We start from the raw sequence: 18,420 nt of genomic DNA on the forward strand, positions 1-18,420 counted from the left end.
TAAGAGTGCTATATTCTGACATCAATAGTTTCAAACAGCCTAATGAGACTGTTTGGAATGCCTTCCAAAATTCATTAGCTCAACCATTGATGGGAGTAACTGAAGAAAACATTCAGCACAGTTTGATTCAACAGTTCTTTTCTGAACTGCCCATGAATCCTGAAACTGAAGTTCATCTGCAGTTTTTTTTATACCATGTTTACAGAGATCCTGAACCATGAAAAAGAACAGCTCTTTATCACCGACTGCTCCGTCTGTTCATCTGTCCGTCCATCACTCTATCCATCCATTCATCCATCATCCATCCATCCATCCATCCAGCTGCCCCACAAATACTTACTGAATGTTTTTCCTCTCATGGAGCTTACCAAGAATGATGAGATATACTATGGAGATAACAATAAATAAAGTAAATGGGGGTGTGTGAAGGAATACAGTGCAGTATATGTGTACAAATTTAAATAGGAGAGCAGGGATGGTCTCAGGAAGTAGGCAATATTTGGGCAACAACCTGAAGGAGGTGAGGGAATAAACCATGCGTATGTCTGAAAGAAGAATGTTCCGTATAGAGAAACAGTATGTGCCAAGCTGAGTGTGTACTTTGTGAGATGGAGAAATACCAAGGAGGCCTAACATAGCACAATTCCACTGGTCTATGAGACCAGAAAGCCCTGATATTTTCCCACACTGTGTTAGCCTGGGTTCCCTGGAAAACAGAGCCTGAAGAAAGGTTTAAATGCTAAAGCTTTCATGGGAGGTATAATCCATGGCAGCTAAAGTGAGGAGAAAAGAGAGACATTCAAATGCAAGGTGAGGGACTTCCCTGGTGCTCCAGTGGCTAAGACTCCACACTCCCAAAGCAGGGGGCCTGGGTTCAGTCCCTGGTCTGGGAACTAGATCCTACATGCCGCGAAGAAGAGTTCACACGCCACAACTAAAGATCCCGCGTGCCACAACGAAGACTCCGAGCAGCCGAATAAATGAATAAATATTCAAATATAAGAGGATGTCCTGTGATACTGGTCACTGCTTCCCAACAAACTTTCCATCAAACTCCATGAGAGAAACACCTGATTCTCTCAGGTGTGTCCACCAGGTACCAAGCTGAAAGAACTGTGCCCCAGTACAGCCCATCAGAGAGGGAACGCATAGGGAACTTAGCTGCTGACTCTCTGCTGTCTCCTGTCTCTACAATAATCAGTTTTTCCCACGGGCATTAACTTCCCTGCACTTCTACACAGAAAATCATAAGACCTGTGGACTTTATTCTGTCTAAAAATAAAGATAAATTTCTCTTGAATACTAACAAATGATAAATAGTCTGTTGCTTCAGCCTAGGTCCCAAAGAGAAGATGATGTGTGGCAGGACTAGTGAATTAAACCTTTGTCGATATACACCACTGAAATTGTAGAGTCAATTTTTGTTGCAGCATAACGTAGCATATCTTGATTGACACAAAGATTCACTGCCCATTAGCACATTAATGACATGAGTTTTTCAGTAAAGGCATCTTTTTAATGTTATTTCATCCAGTATTCTCAAACTATTTTGATTATTGAATATTCTTTCCACAGAGCACCTAAATGGAAGTAGTTTGACAAAACACCGTCTGTATAATCTTCTCCAAGGAGATGGGGCAACACACCCTACTGTGGAATAATTAAAATCTTCCCAGATCTTAGCAGTTTGGGTATGAATGATGTCACATTTTTATGCCCAAACTGGACTTCCCGGGTGACGGAGTGGAAAAGAATCCATCTGCCAATGCAGGTACACTGGTTCAATCCCTCCCTGTCTGTATGCCCTGAAACAACTAAGCCGGTGCACCACAACTGCTCAGCCCACGTGTCCCAGAGCCAGTGCTCCGCAAGAGAAGCCACTGCAGTGAGAAGCCCCAGCTCTCCCCAGCTAGAGAAAGCCCCTGAGCAGCAACAAAACTCCAGCACAACCAAAAACTAAATAAAATTTAACACACACACACACACACACATTAATGCCCAAATTAAGGATTCCTAGCCCAAGACCACTATTCTGCTGCATCCCACAGGCCAGCAAGGCCTCCCTTGCCCAGTTTCACGACCAAAGAAAGGGCCGTAAGTCAGCGACACAGATGAAGACATCATGGTTTACCCGATGGAGGACCCTGCCTGTCTCAAGCAAGGTCCTGGAACAACATCCCATCGCGTGCAATGCAGGAGCAGCCAGGCAGGACGGACACGTTGGCAGGTTTCACTGCTGGGGGAAGCCAGGATTACCGATTGTATGGGAATTGACCTCGGGTGATCCCTGCCAGGCAGATGCCATGGAGAAGGAAATGGCTATGCTCGGCTGGAGAATGCCTGGCAGGCTACAGTTAAAGACTGAGACATGGCTGAACACACACGCGTGCAAGCGTGCAGGCACCCACACACACAGGCGCCCATGCATGCATGCACTCAGGCACCCGCTTACACACGCAGGTGGACAAGCATGCAGCCGTACACTCACGCATGCAGCCACGCACCCACACATGCACCCACACACGCACAGACGCACGCAAGCACATACGTAGACACGCCCCCATGCACCCACTCGGCCACCCACACATGCACGCGGAAGCCCACACAAGCACGCATGCGCACACCACAGACGCACACAAGCGCGCACGCACCACGCACGCATGCGCAGATCAGAACCCATACTCGTGGGCACGCAACCCCACCGTTGCGCAGAAACAGCTGATCGCCGAAACCAGTTGAGGGGCAGACTCCTCATCAGCCGTTTGGTAAGCTGCGGTTAGCTGGGCCGTGGGGCAAGGAGGTGGGGCGTTAGTCCTGCGAGTAGGGTGTAGGTGAAGTAGGCGCTAGTCGGACAGGGGAGAGACAGAGAGCAAGAACACAGCCATTTTGAGTGGCTTGATCTTCCAACTGCCACTAGAAATTCCTCGATGCCCCTGGGACTTCACAGGGCAAGTATCTTCCAGGTAGTTAGGAAAACGCTTGCCCATGTTCTTCTGAGCTGTGTTTGTTGTCACGTACCTATTGGTACTTCGTGGTTGCCAGGTAGGCACCTATTTCTGTTTCTCTTCTATGATTTGCCGTTCTCCAGCGCTCGCTTTAAGATCCTATAGCCCTAGTGCTATGTGATGGTCTCAGGAAGAGTAGGTCTGGAGAGTATAACCCTTCTCGTCCTTTTTTATCTTGAGTAATTTTCTTTTCATGTTTTATCTCCTCTGCACAATAATCACATAACCCTTTCTTGGGCCCAACATGTCAGAACCTCTGATGAACAGAGCACTTTCAGCCATTAGGCACTGACCTCTCCCTCTAGGGGGCCCCAGAACTCTCATCAGATCAGGCACAGGGCAGACACCAGGTGAAGAATTTGTCTTCCGTCACCCCTCTATCCAGAGATCTTTCCTCTTTTGCCTCCCAGATGAAAGGAACCTTAAATCAACTCAGGTAATGCCAGGACGGGCTTCCATTGTGGCTTAGTGGTAAAGAATCTGCCTGCCAATGCAGGAGATGCAAGAGACACAGGTTCAATCCTTGACTTGTACAGATCTCCTGGAGAAGGAAATGGTAACCCACTCCAGTATTCTTTGCCTGGGAAATTCCATAGGCAGAGGAGCCTGGTGGGCTACAGTCCATGGGGTCGCAAAGAGTCTGACACCTCTCCCCTTCCCTCCCTCCCTCATCACTTCTCACTGGAAGTCTTTCTTTCCCACAAGGGCTTAGTGGGGCTCAGGGTAATCCCAGCATGGCTTCTGTGGTGGGAGAGGTGATGCGGAGAGGGAGGGGGGAATAAATCTGATTCTGAAAATAGATTGAAATTTAAAATGCAGCTGGAATTAAGACCTGGAGCAAATTCACTAAATGATTGATGAGTAAATTTAGTAATTAAGTCAGCCTATTTTCTTTACATATGACTTTCCCCTGAGAATAATCAGCAGAATTCTAAGAAAAGTATTTGCCAAAGTTATGATATATTTAATTATCCATAATTCTGTGCAGTGCGCAGAGGAAGAAAAAGAAAGCCCGGTAAGATGGCCAGGTTCATGTCTTGCCTGATAATAGAGGTGACTTTTGTGGCTGTTTTGATTATCATTTTTGATCTAGAATCAAAAGTTCTTCCCTGTAGAACTTACCAGAAAGAACTTGGCTGACAGCATCTATAGTGATGAAAGGTTTTTGTAGGCATACTTTTTAGGCAAGCAGAAGTTGGTGCTCTCACTGGTAAAGCATTGCCTTTGTGACAGTTAATGAAGTCTTTCTGTCCAAGGCAGAAGTGGGATAAACAGGACATGGTGGATTGGGCTCTACCCCTCAAATATAAAGGGGTGGCTGATGAGCTGCTCACACAGGTGAGCAGGAGTAGTGAGAATTCTACTGTGATCTGGTCCACCCGCTTCCAGTGACTCTCTCCTCAGAGGGGATTGCCCTTAGGCAGAGTGTCATGTGGAGTCAGTCACTTCTTACCCTAGACCTCAGTTTCCTATTTTCTTGAAGATTTCTACAAAAGCAAGCTATTTCCACACCCTCGTGAGTGCTCCAGGCGATGCAAATGGAGAGAGCCTGGGAAGTCTCTTTGTTTTGATCACTTTTACCAACTGAAGTCACTCAGTCGCATCCAACTCTTTGCGACCCCATGAACTGTAGCCTATCAGGCTCCTCCGTCCATGGGATTTTCCAGGCAAGAGTGGTGGAGTGGATTGCCATTTCCTTCTCCAGGAGATCTTTCCAACCCAGGAATCGAACCCATGTCTCCCTCATTGCAGGCAGATGCTTTACCATCTGAGGCACCAGGGAAGCCCCCCTACCAACCATACCTTCATACAACTCTCGTGAATCACCCTGCCTTTGAACTCCTGTCTGGAGGCAAGCACACTGAACCTGTTCCATATACCTGACCCAGCTGATCATTTTCTCTTATTATTATTAAATCATCAGGTTGGCATGTGTGATAAAACCCAGGAAAGTGGGGGAAGAACTAGAGGTAGCAGAAACTTACTGTTTGATTGCCTGAAATGACTACTTTCCTTATATATGCATTGTTTATTTCAAAATATTTAATGAAATCTCCTATCTCTAGGTAATATTTGATCACGGGTAGTACCCTTGCAAATTTTTTATTGATAGACAGTGTACATACAGAAAAGTGCATGTAACCTAAATGTAAAGCTCACTGAACTTTCAGAACTCTAAACATGCTGTGGCCAATAACCAGATCAATAAAGAGGACTTGGGATTTCCCTAGCAGTCCAGTGGTTAGGACTCCGTGTGTCTACTCCAGGGGGCGTGGTTTCAATCCCTGATCTGCGAACTAGATCCCACAAGCCACATAGCACAAATAAGTAATTAAATCTTTACCCACAGCCCCAGAAGCCCCCTCCCCCAAATACTCCTTCCAGACACAGCTTCTCCCCCTTCAGGTAACCAATAGCCTGACCCCTACGAGCAGAGATTCCTTTTGCCTGCCTCTGTACTTTATATAAATAGAAACATATAGCCTGTTTCCCTTTTTCCTGACTTCTCTCAGTCAGCATTAAGTTTGTGAGAGCCTTCCTTATTACTCTGTGCAGTGATACATGTTTTCTTCTCATTGCTGCACAGCGGTATAAATACACTAGAATGTGTTTATCCGCTTTCCTGTTGATGGACCTTTGGGTAGTTTCCAGTTCAGTGCTGTTACAAACACCCAAATTCATGTCCTTTGTCAACACAAGTATGCACTGCTTTGGGATATGTACCCAGGAATTACTGGGTCATAGGGTAAGCAGGTGTTCAGCTTTAGTAGGTATCAACTGTTATCAAACCGTTTCTTTGTGGTTGTACCAGTTTGCACTTCCACTAGCAGTGACAAGACCACTGGTTTCTCTATAGCCTCTCCTAAAATGTACTCAGATCAGTCCCCTACCTACTAAGGGGTGTGGTATTTCTAGTGGCTCAAAATCCAGATTCTGGAACTAGACTTTCTGGGTTCAAATTCCAGCTTTATCCTTTAATAGGTGTGTGAACTTAGACATCTTACGTAATTTTTCTGTGCCTCAGTTTTTTTCTTCTCTAAAATGAGGACAATAACTAGATCATCTACCTCATAGAGTTAAGGATTAAATAACTTAATGCGTGTAGAACACTAAGGATAGTGCCTGGCATATACACAATACTCCATAAATCTTAGAGATTATTTTCATTCAAATGCATTGAAAAAAATCAGTTGCCACCAGTGCAGTAAGAGAGTTGTGTATCTTACTGTAAAAGAAATAGAAAGTTTCCCACATAACCTGGGAGGCAGTCAGCTAAGTGCCACAAGGGGTCTCTGTATGCAGGAGCAAGCTAGCATGCATGTCTCAATCTCGGGCTATGCCAGTCACAGCTAATCCTTGGGAATTTGTATGTGCAAATTAAACTAGAATCAGTGCTCCAAAATATTCATAGGAGAATATGAACCATGTATACAATCACTATAAATGATAGTCTGGGCTTTATTTATTTGGCTAATGAAGCCACTGACATCTCTCCTCTTTAAGCTAGCAGATAAGAGTTTTAGTGGATTCTTTAAAAATCTATAAACTTTTACAGTCTAGCACTTGGCAAACACCACTTTAGGAATAAACATAGATGTGTATTTCAGTAAATAACTATAGATTCAGTAAATATTCCACGGAGGAAAGAGAAATGGTAAAGAATGATGATCGGAGAGTAGGTAGGAAGTTCAAAGACGTGCAGAGCTGACACTCCAGTCTCCATGAATGGTCATTGACTAGAATTGGGTTTTAATGTTAAATATCAGCGAATCAGCAAATACATTTTTTGTCTCCATCTCCTAGCTTTTGTTCTTGTTGTTGAGTCGCTCCGTCATGTCTTTTTGCAACCCGGTGGACTGTAGCCCACCAGGGTCCTCTGTCCATGGGATTCTCCAGGCAAGAATACTGGAGTGGGTTGCCATGCCCTCCTCCAGGGGATCTTCCGCACCTAGGTATGGAACCCACATCTCTGCATTAGCAGGTGGATTCTTTACCACTGAGCCACCTGGGAAGCCCATCTTCTATTAGAGCTTGCACTGTGTTTAGCCGCTCAGTTGTGTCCAACTCTTTGCGACCCCATGGACTGTAGCCCACCAGGCTCCTCTGTCCATGGGATTCTCCAGGCAAGAATACTGGAGTGGGTTACCACACTCTCCTCCAGGGGATCTTCTCAGCCCAGGGATTGAACCCAGGTCTCTGGCATCACAGGCAGATTCTTTCTTTCTTTCTTTATTGTTTATTTTTTTTTTAATTTTAAAATCTTTAATTCTTACATGTGTTCCCAAACATGAACCCCCCCTCCCACCTCCCTCCCCATAACATCTCAGTGGGTCATCCCCATGCACCAACCCCAAGCATGCTGTATCCTGCGTCAGACATGGACTGGCGATTCAATTCTTACATGATAGTATACATGATAGAATGCCATTCTCCAAAATCATCCCACCCTCTCCCTCTCCCTCTGAGTCCAAAAGTCCGTTATACACAGCTGTGTCTTTTTTCCTGTCTTGCATACAGGGTCGTCATTGCCATCTTTCTAAATTCCATATATATGTGTTAGTATACTGTATTGGTATTTTTCTTTCTGGCTTTCTTCACTCTGTATAATCGGCTCCAGTTTCATCCATCTCATCAGAACTGATTCAAATGAATTCTTTTTAACGGCTGAGTGATACTCCATTGTGTATATGTACCACTGCTTTCTTATCCATTCATCTGCTGATGGACATCTAGGTTGTTTCCATGTCCTGGCTATTATAAACAGTGCTGCAATGAACATTGGGGTACATGTGTCTCTTTCAAGTCTGGTTTCCTCGGTGTGTATGCCCAGCAGTGGGATTGCTGGGTCATAAGGTAGTTCTATTTGCAATTTTTAAAGGAATCTCCACACTGTTCTCCATAGTGGCTGTACTAGTTTGCATTCCCACCAACAGTGTAGGAGGGTTCCCTTTTCTCCACACCCTCTCCAGCATTTATTGCTTGCAGATTTTTGGATCGCAGCCATTCTGACTGGTGTGAAGTGGTACCTCATTGTGGTTTTGATTTGCATTTCTCTGATAATGAGTGATGTTGAGCATCTTTTCATGTGTTTGTTAGCCATCTGTATGTCTTCTTTGGAGAAATGTCTATTTAGTTCTTTGGCCCATTTTTTGATCGGGTCATTTATTTTTCTGGAATTGAGCTGCATAAGTTGCTTGTATAATTTTGAGATTAGTTGTTTGTCAGTGGCTTCATTTGCTATTATTTTCTCCCATTCTGAAGGCTGTCTTTTCACCTTGCTGATAGTTTCCTTTGTTGTGCAGAAGCTTTTAATTTTAATTAGGTCCCATTTGTTTATTTTTGCTTTTATTTCCAGAATTCTGGGAGGTGGATCATAGAGGATCCTGCTGTGATTTATGTCTGAGAGTGTTTTGCCTATGTTCTCCTCTAGGAGTTTTATAGTTTCTGGTCTTACATTTAGATCTTTAATCCATTTTGAGTTTATTTTTGTGTGCGGTGTTAGAAAGTGATCTAGTTTCATTCTTTGACAAGTGGTTGACCAGTTTTCCCAGCACCACTTGTTAAAGAGATTGTCTTTACTCCATTGTATATTCTTGCCTCCTTTGTCAAAGATAAGGTGTCCATATGTGTGTGGATTTATCTCTGGGCTTTCTATTTTGTTCCATTGATCTATATGTCTGTCTTTGTGCCAGTACCATACTGTTTTGATGACTGTGGCTTTGTAGTAGAGCCTGAAGTCAGGCAAGTTAGAGTCTTTACCATCTGAGCCACCAGTGAAGCTTAGTGGGTTGCAACTCTGGCTGCCTATTAGAGTCACCTGGGGAGACCTGCCTGGGGGTCCAATGGTTGGGACTCTCCGCTTCCACTGCAGACAGGGGTAGGGGAGTGACCAGGGTTTGCTCCCTGATCTGGGGACTAGTATCCCACACACTGCTCAGTGTGGTCAAAGAAAATAGAATTACCTGGGGAACTTTAAAAAATTCACATCCCCCCACTTAAAAAAGGAAGAATGCTCAGCTTCTCACCCAGAAATGTTGATTCTGTTTGTTTGTCAGCAGGGCCCAGATTTTTTTTTTTTTCCTCAAGGTCTCCAAGTGATTCTAATGGGCTTCCAGAGATGGGAAATATTTCCTTCTGAGTGTCACTGCAACGAAACTGGTGGTTCTCTCTGAATGGTTGTCTCTTGCAGTGGGGTAACAAGGAGGATCCTGAGTAGTTTCTGGGGAGTCTGTCTGGTTTAGTCAAGAAAAGCTCAAAACAGTGGCTGAACTGGTTTTTATCTGGTACATTTTCTCTCCTACCTATAGTCTTAGAACATTCCAATCTATTTTAAGCCTTCCTGTGGTTTCCAAAGCACAATACTTTCGAACTGAAGACTTACCATTTCAAATCTCATGGGCTAGGATTCAATCTAGAGCAGAACTTAAGTATCCCAATTAGTAATTGGATTGAAAAAAGACCCAGGAAAGTGCCCTTCATAAAAGAGTGAAATTGTGTTTTATGCGGTTGTTGTTGCTATCACCTGTGGTTTCAACTGCAGGAAAAATAGGAAAAAGCCATGAAACAATCATTGTATTGGGTGGGCCAAAAAGTTCATTCTGGTGTTTCCGTGACATGTCACAAGAAACCCAAATGAACTTCTTGGCCAATGCAATATTTGAACATGGGTACATGTGAATTTGAGTTTCTGGCTCAGCCACTTGTTAGCTATGAGTCCTTGCCTTCTCTGAGCAGATGTTTCATGAAAGATGGAAGCATTAGCAGATCTCAGAAGGAAATTTTGTAGATTAAAGGAGGTTATGTTAGTGGTGCTTGGCAAGGAGTGAGTCCCAAGTAAATGGCAGTCACCCTGGTGTGCTATTTGGCTAAGGCTATGATGCTGCTGCATAGCAAACACCCCACCCCTAAATCTTAGTGGTTGACCAAGATACCATTGATGTTCTTCCTCATGTGTCTGTGGGTCACTTATGGCAGCTCTGCTTAAGGCTGTGAATCAGACTGAGGTCTGTTCACATGTGTCTCATTTTGCAGTCGGCAGCTTCCTGGGGTATGCACTTGTCATGGCAGATGACAGAAATACAAGAAGAACTTGGCAGAAATTTGCAATGCCCTTTAATATCTCAGCGCAGAACTCATTAATGATCACTTGTGCCCATTTTCCCTTAGCCCGAGCAAGTCATATGGTGAATTTCAAGGTCAGTGGGATGGAGAAGTATAATCTACCTAGTGAAACTATGGCACAATACAGAGAACAGAAGGAAAAATTATGAACAAATAATACATTCTTCCACACTTCCCTTCTGCAGGGTGTCAACAGAGGAGAAAAGAAGGGTGGGTAAGGAGGGAAGAAATAAATAGTTGGATCCCATAGGAACTCTACCTTGTGCCTCATTTGGAAGGGCTTGTCTGGCCTCCTTTGTAGAACTGGTCCAGCACTCTTTGCAGGCAGAGAAAAGCAGTTCCGTGGGCGTGGCAGCTTTCTGGATCCTCCCCCACTCCAGGTATTTGTGATGAGGGACACACTACTCAGAGACAGTCTAGAATTCACCAGAAGCCTTCTTAAATTCTGCTTGCTGGAACACATCTAATTTTATTTGGAAGATAAACGGAAGCAAGAGCTGGTGAAATTCAGCAAAACAGACTATACTACACACCAGTTGTCACAATCACCACATCTTTGTCTAAATTCAACGCCTTCTCTTTACCCTTTCAACAACTGTTTAATGTATGGGCGCTGTCTCTTATGATTTGCTCCAAATGACATCATCTCTTCTCCTGTATATAATAGAGTGAAATGGCTCAGTCGCATCTGACTCTTTGCGACCCCGTGAACTGTAGCCTACCAGGCTCCTGTGTCCATGGGATTCTCCAGGCAAGAGTACTGGAGTGGGTTGCCATTTCCTTCTCCAGGGGATCTTCCCAGCCCAGGGATGGAACCCAGGTCTCCCACATTGCAGGTGGACACTTTAACCTCTGAGCCACCAGGGACGACCCCAGGACATAATGGTGGTAGGCTAAGAGTCCTTCATTTGAATTCTAATATTTCATTTGTATTTCAAATCTAGGTGAATAGGCAGCCCCACCTCTATTTAACCAGAGGGTTCTGGCCAAATATGTAGTGTGGTTGTAGACACTTACCAGATACACCCTCATATATTCCCTAATTTCAGGAGGAGTTGAGTGAATTAATCAAAGGTGTTTAACTGTCATAACTGAGGGTCACTCCGAACGTATCTCCAGATTTCAAACTGTATGAAAGTCATCTCCCTAAAGGTCGTTTTGAAGATATTTAGCAATAGCTGTGCGAGCAGAGGATGGCAGGCAGAGCTGGGCTCTGTTACAATCTGAGAAGAGTTACACAACCACCCTTCTCCAGGTGTGGTCCCTGGACCATCAACATCAGAATCACCAGGGCTGTTTGTTAAAAAGGCAGAGTCACAGGGAACCCCCCAGACTTAATGAGTTGGAATTTCTGGGTGTAGGACCCAAGAATCTCCACTTCTGTATACATCAAGGCTTTTGTATAACCTCAAATTTAGACAAAGTTCCCATACATCTTTGATTCCCAGTATCAGTTATGGAAAATGTGAAGTTTTTCTAATGCCAAATGAATCATTCTCACTGTTAAACAAAAAGGACCTCTTTCATTATTACTATTACTGAAGGATTTTTTAAAAGACTAAATTTGTTGAAACTTTCAGCCAGGGTACTATTGGAATAAGATTTATTTTGCCCCCTTCACTCTTTTTTTTAACATAATTTGAACATTTGAAACTCTTTTCATGAAGACTATTTCAGTAATAAACATTTTCCTCCCATTTTCTCAGATACCGATGGCCTACAAAAGTTGTATAAAGATTTTTAGATGAAAGATGAAAGTTAAGAGACACAATTATTGGGAAGGACAGGAGATTTTATTTGTGTGTTACATGTAACACATATTCCCCCTAATGAATAGATGATCAACTGCGTTTTTATGGTGTTTTAGGTAAAAGGACTGTCTTCGGTGAAAGTAGTGTAACCACCTAAATAAGGATTATCTTTCATCTTCCACTGAGTAAGTATATTTTAATGTTTTTAATCTATGCGCGTGGGATAATAAAAAGCATCAACTGCTTCAATAAGTGAATTAAACAAAAAGACAGTTTTGAGAGCTGAGAGAAGTATAAAAATCATCAACCAAGAACCAGTCTAATGGACTCCTCCCTCCCTTTTCTACCTTCTTTCACCTCCTATTATTACATGTAAGTTGAAAGGGCTTCATCTTAATGGCTTCCTGCTTCCAACTGTGTGGAAAGTGAGTTGGAATCATTTGGAGTATTCTGAAACCTTACTGTAATCATGAACACAGAGATGCAAAGAGATGTTGAAACATCTGTTTTCCAGATTAAGAATATCACCCAGATAGTTGGGGAACAAAGTTTTCCATTATCTCGCCTTAAATCCAATTAGCAAATACATGTCATTCTAAAAGATTCTGGTAACCATTGCTCAGAGGGAGAACAATCCAGAAAAGAAACACAAAAAGGATATTTTCAGCACCATGAAATTTAAGGACTAAGAGAACTATGGTAAGAAAGATAATGATAAAGCTCATGCATGTAAGACTTTTATGTGGTTGGGCTCAGAGTTTTTTCACTTTATTTTATGACAAGTAAATAAATGGTTGAGTGACAAGAAGAAAATAAGGTTACCTTCAAGGTGATTTCAACAGAAAAAGTATTTCCCAGTGAAAATACCAAGATGTTTCCTGACCAACAGGATTGGAATGTCAAGGGTTCAAATGCATTCACCGAGCATTTATTTCTATTTTGAATTTCCCTAAACTGTTTGCCTCAACATATCCTCCCAACATTTTTGAGAGAGGTCAAGGGTTTAAGAGGCCCTGGGGTTTAAGCTCACAATTCTGGTTCACAAACATATCTCATGTCAAAGTGTGAGTGTGCTATAGAAAGTGAAGTCGCTCAGTCGTGTCCGACTCTTTGCGACCCCGTGGACTGTAGCCCACCAGGCTCCTCCGTCCATGGGATTCTCTAGGCAAGAGTACTGGAGTGGGTTGCCATTCCCTTCTCCAGAAGATCTTCCCCACCCAGGGACCGAACTGGTGTCTCCTGCATTGCAGGCAGACGCTTTAACTCCTGAGCCACCAGGGAAGCCCAATATTTCTTTGAGCTCCTTTCTTGGGTGGGAGGCGCGGGAGGCACGAATACTGGAGTGGGCTGCCATTCCCTTCTCCAGGAGATCTTCCCGACCCAGGGACTGAACCCGGGTCTCCCGCATTGTAGGCAGACCCTTTACCGTCTGAGCCACCAGGGAAGTCTTGAGTGTGCTATAGCTGAACATAACATGGTCACATCTGTTCAGCTGCCTGGTGATTTTACTTGCAGTATCCAGTAAATGGTGCTATTACAGTGCTCCTGCAGTCAAAGGTCTCATTGTAACCTGATTCTATTTTCTATAATTGAGAATCAGTTTTGTGTTTGGTTCACAGGTGCTGATGCTACTGCTAAGTCACTTCAGTCCTGTCCGACTCTGTGTGACCCCATAGATGGCAGCCCACCAGGCTCCCCTGTCCCTGGGATTCTCCAGGCAAGAACACTGGAGTGGGTTGCCATTTCCTTCTCCAATGCATGAAAGTGAAAAGTGAAAGGGAAGTCGCTCATTCGTGTCCGACTCTTAGCGACCCCATGGGCTGCAGCCTGCCAGGCTCCTCCGTCCATGGGATTTTCCAGGCAAGAGTACCGGAGTTGGGTGCCATTGCCTTCTCTGTTGGTTCACAGCTATTCATAACTAAACTTTGAGTTTCTCCACCAGAGTCTTGATGCCTGTTTCTAAAACAAATACTGTGCCTTAAAATTGGCCAACATAGATATTTTGCTTAATTGAAGAGTGGAAGAGTTTTACCCCAATTTATTCATTTTTGTACATACCACTGCTTGAAGGACTCCAGACTTGTCTGTGCAATTGTAACTGAAATAAATAGGGCACAATACCTAGCATATATGATATACTCTTGATAAATATTTGCTGAATGAATGAAAAAAAATAGTGGCTTTAGACTGAATTATGGTGGCAAATTTGCACACGCAAACAGACACACACTCACTTCTTTTACCATTATGGGGATGACCCGGAATTCTTTGAGATGTAAAGGTTAGTTCTGGAGAAGGGAATGGCAACACACTCCAATAGTCTTGCCTGGAAAATGGACAGAGGAGCCTGGAGGGCTATAGTCCATGGGATTGCAAAGAGGTGGACACAACTGAGTGACTGAGCACCTCACGAAACTGGGTGGGGGGTGCAGAAAGAAGATATAAAGCTTAGTTCTAAATAGGGATGCCTCTATTGATGTTTGATGATTACGAACCCCACCCCCACCCCCCATAGGGTTCTCAGAATCTGAACTGGAGCACCTTTCTCTGTCCTTGCAGTGAGCTGCAGACACTTGATCTTCCAGTGGAGATTGCCAAACCTTTGCGGGCAGAAACCTGGTCTTATATCATCTTTGAAGTTCTCACTGCACCTAATTTAGGGCATACCCCTAGAGAAGGTTCTATTATTATCCCCATTTTCACATGAGGAAACTGAGGTTAAGCAGCTGAAGTCATCTTAAGTTAAAGTCGGATAGTTAGTGGTGAAGACAGTGCTAGTGTTTGATCCCTGGCAGGGTGAGGCCTGAGGCTCCTCTGCCTAGGGTAATGTATCAGAAAGGTAGCTGCTACCCTCCCCCCACCCCCCAAAAAAGTAAGGTAAGGAGTCAACTATGAAATTACAACTCAGAGAATAAGAGTAATGAAAAAACTAAATGTTCTAGACCTGCCAAGACATTGGAGTAACTTAGATAGAAATTATGAAACTGTATTATCTGTCCTGGGTATTTACTCAACAAGATCCTGGCAAATAAATCCAATTCAAGAGAGAGATTCAGGGGAATCATTTGCTTTTCCCTCTCTGTAGACACTACATCGTTCAAATGCCAAGGAAGACCTAAAAGGGAACCTTTTGTGTGAAATAGGTAGTATGTATCAAACAGAGTGTGGCCAGTCCTCTGGAATTGCCTGAAACTCTCCAGTGAGAAGCAACGGGAATTTTTCTCTGGTATGCTGATCCTCTCACAGCTGATGCCCCATCCTCTGTCTCTCTTCCTTTTGGCCAGTTTGCTTCTTGAAGCTAGGCAGAACATCCTTAAAGAAACGGGCACCCTCTGCCTCTCTACTTTAAGTTATTAGTAGTTTGGGAAGCTTTGTGGAGTCTGTAGGACATGGGCCAATTAGGAGAGAAACAGAGGGATGGGGGGGTGAGGGAAGAAACAGACACACAGAGACAGTGAGACATGGAGAGAGGTGAAATGACACTGAAAGTCCTTGAGAGTGTACTGACCTTAGAAAGCCTTTTCGAAACCACTCACTAATTCAATATGATGAATTACCTTAAAGTAGCTTGTAGAGTGTTTCCTGAGAAGAATTGGAGGTCGCTTCAAAGGAAATAAATAAACCACAACTGATGTGCTGATGTTTTAAAGAGAAGAGGCAATTGCTAAAAATGACCATCCAATTTCCATTACTTACTACAGTCATTAGAAACAAGGAATATGTTTATTGATCTGAAGTGGTTCAAACAGTATTTTCTTTGTTCAAACCAATTTAGCTGGAGGAAAAGTCAAGAGTTTGCCTTGTGTGGAGGCGGTGGTGGGGGGGATTGTGGAGAGAAAGAGATTCTTTACATAAAAACTGTTGTTTTTCTATCCTCGGGCCACTCACCTAAGAAGAATAACTGGGTTTCTATTAAAGCGAAGCAATTTTTGCCCCTGATCACTATTGGTTTAGCTCTAGGCCCTTGAGACTCAAAGTAGGTTTGGCATTAGCAATATCAGTATAATCTGGGCATACATTAGACAGGTAGATTCTCTGGCCCCACCCCAGTCCTAACTGAATCATCATCTAGTTTTTAACAAGATGTTTCCTGATTCATACGCACATTAATGTTTGAGAAGTACCAGTCTAGACCAACATGAATGGTTATTTAAACAGTTGATAGAAAAAAGAGATGGTTAAATAAAGGAGGAAATACTATCTGATAAAAGCACTTTTGTCCAAAGATTTGTTGGTGTTGATAAACTTGCTCCTATCCACTTAACCCAGGTTTGAAGTAAAAACTTGATAGGCCCATTCTGAAATGACGTTTACCAGCTCCAGCGTCCTCATGGTTGACTGAGCTCCCACAAATGGTTGCTGACTTTGTTTGTGTCCCCAGGTGAGCAGAAATGAGTGAACAAGCAGAAAAAAGCAGTTCCGTGCGAGAGAGACCTGCACGTCCAAGTTCTCCTGAGAAACCAAGTGAGATGGAACTGAAGCAGATGAAACGGGTGGAGCAGCAGATGAAACGGGTGGAGCAGCAGTTAAAATGGTTGTCATTTCAAAATTCCGGGCCTCAGGCAGCCAACTTTAACCCTAAATTAAGGCAGCTGATGAAGGAAGGGCAAATGGCAAGCAAGAATGAGTCTGTTCCTGTAAAACGCAAAGTCAACAAGTATGACCAAAAGGGCAGGCTCACCTTCAATCAGGCTGACCTGTGTGACTGCCTTGATAAAGACTGCCAGGGTTGCTTCTACCCGTGCCCCAAGTGTAACTCCACCAAGTGCGGGCCCACTTGCCGCTGCAACCGCCGCTGGGTCTACCACACCATAGTCGATGAGAATGGGGAGGTCATCAGCAAGATGCCATTCGACCTCTCTGACTAGGAGCAGCCCTCCAGGCTGATGCATTTTCTCTGCTTTGCAGTTATACCAGCCTCTGTCTCCTGGGTGAATTTTAGGACTGGGGGACAAAAAGTTTTACAAATACAGTTTAGACTAGTTAGTGTTCTCTGAAGCCATAGAACCCTGTGTAATGCACTGTCTTTCTCTAACCTTCCTGCTGTGATGACTCAGATTCCTCCCCTGGTAACCAGCAACTGAATTCCTACTCTGCTCTCGGGTTAAAAATCCCTTTCCTCTTTGCTGGTACCTTAGGAGATGGAGTTTTAGGTTTTTTAGAATTCTGTAGCTGAGAGCTTATCTTGACAAAGAACATATGTTTATAATAGTTACCGTTAGGATCTTACACATTATCAATTCTAAATCAGAATTCTATTTGGATTGACTTGCACTGCATATTCATAGTCTCATGCTTTTAGTGTTACTGTTTTAACAATATTAAAATGAAATTTGTTTTTTTAAAAAAAACATTTACTAGGCCCCATGGCCAACTGTCCCAACATATGAGCACAAAATGAGAGATTCAATTTAAGTGATATCCAAAATGCCAACTGGAAGCAGACTTCAAAGGACAAATTTTAATCTAATTGTTACCTAGAAATGATTTAAAAGCAGTTTTTTAGTGGCTAAGGTTACCAGCCACACAGAACTGGCCAACGTGGTATAAAATTCCTAAGGCCTAAGTTGCATTTGGTCTTAGAGGTATAGGATTTAAGGAAATTCAGCTAGAGTTTCTGCTGACCTCAGTGAAGATACCATCTCAGAAGACTGATGTGAAACATCTGGGCCAGGTTTGGCAACTATTGTGCAAAACTGTTTCTAGGGAAAATCTCTATGAAACTGTTCACACCCACAGCGTCATCGGGAAAGTTTCTCTTCAGTCATCTTTGATACCAAGTTTTATTCAAATGATCTATCTGTAAGGAGAAAATTGCTTTTTCCACTTTTCTACGTTTATGTCTCATGAACATTTAATTGCTCCTTCTGAAGCTTTGGATTCGGCACAAAGAGTTCAGTCTTTCCACTGAACACAGCTGTGCAGGCCCTGGCCGAGGCTGCAGAAATAATGGGCTAAAAATAGACAGAAGGCTCCTATCTCTATCCCACCAAATGGCTATGTATGTTTACCCACTAGAAAATATTCACCTGTAACCACTTTTGCCTCTGACTAACTCACCCAAAATCTCTGTGTGGCAAATTCATTAATAAAAAGCATTTAATTTTCCTTACTTTGATTTTTTTGTGTGTGAGAAAGTGTGTGTGTTTTAGACCCAAGAGAGAAAAAAAAAAACATTTCCCCCCCTTCCCTGAAGCAAATCCATGTTTTGTTCTTGGGCAAACACCAATCACTTTCCATCAGAAATTCCTGATAGTGATATTAGGTTGGTGCAAAAGTTTTGCCTCATCCGCCATATTCACCTGACCTCTTGCCCACCACTTCTTCAAGCATCCTGACAACTTTTTGTGAGGGAAAGGCTTCCACAACCAGCAGGAGGCAGAAAATGCTTTCCAAGAATTTAATCAAATCCTGAAGCACGGATTTTTTTTTTAATTTTTATTTTTACTTTATTTTACTTTACAATACTGTATTGGTTTCGACATACATTGACATGAATCCACCACGGGTGTACACAGATTTTTAAAAAGTTATTCATTTAT

General features: G+C 43.2%; 1 pseudogene; it reads left to right on the top strand.

Annotated features, from left to right (window-relative positions):
* Positions 1-16,269: 16,269 nt before the first annotated feature.
* On the top strand, positions 16,270-16,746 carry LOC138072022 (ARL14 effector protein-like pseudogene; annotated as a pseudogene).
* Positions 16,747-18,420: the final 1,674 nt, after the last annotated feature.

Source organism: Capricornis sumatraensis, chromosome X (genome assembly GCF_032405125.1).
Source record: "Capricornis sumatraensis isolate serow.1 chromosome X, serow.2, whole genome shotgun sequence".
Classification (NCBI taxonomy): Eukaryota; Metazoa; Chordata; class Mammalia; order Artiodactyla; family Bovidae; genus Capricornis; species Capricornis sumatraensis.